Source organism: Suncus etruscus, chromosome 1 (assembly GCF_024139225.1).
Source record: "Suncus etruscus isolate mSunEtr1 chromosome 1, mSunEtr1.pri.cur, whole genome shotgun sequence".
NCBI lineage: Eukaryota > Metazoa > Chordata > Mammalia > Eulipotyphla > Soricidae > Suncus > Suncus etruscus.
The window spans coordinates 87,911,582-87,913,286 of NC_064848.1; the positions used below are offsets into that span (position 1 = coordinate 87,911,582).

Genomic DNA, 1,705 nt, shown 5'->3' on the forward strand with positions numbered 1-1,705 from the left:
AAGTACAGAACTCACATATTACTTTTACTTGAAAAAGAAAATGTGTCTTATGAGAAAGATAAAACAGTGTGATGCAACAATTGTGACATACAGTGTCCCTGAGATAAGGAATTCTTTGTATATTATCATGCCAAAAAATAAACAAGAATTAGATTGAAGAAACTAAGTTCGTATAAAGATATTTGTAAGTTAGAACAACTTTCATACAATTAATGTCTTAGCTTCTTTCAAGATTTGTCAGTATGTCATTGGAATATATTTGAGGACCTGTGTGCAATCTTTATATAAACTATTATGATGTTTCCCTAATTTATGAATATTCATTGATATTTAGGCATTTCCCTAAAATTAAAATTTGGCTTTTAGAAAATTTTCTTTAAAGAACGTATTTTTAAAGAACCACAGGACTTAAATCATCTTGTTCTCCCTCATAAACTGAGGGGGGAAAATGAATGTTACCAGGAGCAATTAGTCATATGAGCATTGAGTGAAAATAAAAAATTATTAGACTTAAACACCAACCCCCACCCCAAAGTCAACGACAGCAGAATCAATACCCAATCTAAAACAAGCTATATACAAAGGGCACCTGGTACTGCAAAAGGGGGCAGTATGGGATGCATGCTGGGAACAGGGGTGGAGGAAGGACGACACTGGTGGTGGAACTGGCCCTAAATCATTATTATTATGTACCTTAAATAGTACTGTGAAGATTTGTAATTTACTTTGATCAAAATAAAAATTATTAAAAAAAACTTGGGTAGAGAAAGAGGATTTTTTCCTTTTGTGTAGAAGCATAACTTTTGTGGTGATAAATGAGAAAATTTAGTCCCAAATACAGCATTCTTTTAATAGAATAATAGAAATAACCTTAAAATATTAAGGAAAGAAACTGGAATTGCTAAGGAAATGTTTTCAATTTGTAAGGGGTGCATACTTGGTGGTACTTACTGCTGGATATGTGGTCAGTGTTTACTCCTGGCAGTGATTGGAGGAATGTATGCAGTGCTAATGACTGACACCTGGCCCAGATTGTATCTATTTTATATAGGACAAAAATATTGTTTTATTCCTTTCACTAGTCTATTGGAATAGCATCTGACTAAAGTGCTTAGTTAATTCTCTAACAGAGGTAGTAATCAACAATTACTAATAACCATTAAGACCTAGGTTTTGTGAATTAAATATCAATGATAATAGATTTTTCATAGCTACTCCAAGAATTATACTGTTAGAAAACTTAACACAGAATATTATACTTTTAGGTTTACTTTTTTTTCTTTTATTTTCTATGTCGCCCATTCACAATACAGACCAGGCAAAGAGCCTGGGCTGAGGTGTATATGGGGTGCATTTACTGTACCTCCTCTTTCTATACAGTCAGTGTAAAGAACAGTTATATATAACACTTATTTTATATATATATATATATATATATATATATATAATAAAAAGAAAAAAAGATAAGGCCTCCCAATGCTTACCACAAGCTGTATTCTTTAATTTTTTCTTTTCTTAAATCACACTCAGCTGTGCTCAGGAATAACTCTTGGTGAGACTCAGGTGACCATATATGGTGCCATGTGGAATGCAAGTGCCTTACCCATTGTACAATTGTTTATATCCCCAAAGTGTTAGGCAATTTCTTTTGCTCTGTAGGATTTCAATTAGTTTAGTTACTATATAAATATTATTTTTTCTCTAA

At 32.1% G+C, this 1,705-nt stretch overlaps 1 pseudogene; it reads right to left on the reverse strand.

The window, feature by feature from the left end:
- Window positions 1–1,289: 1,289 nt before the first annotated feature.
- LOC126032562 (uncharacterized) lies at window positions 1,290–1,410 on the reverse strand (annotated as a pseudogene).
- Between the last annotated feature and the right edge of the window lie 295 nt (window positions 1,411–1,705).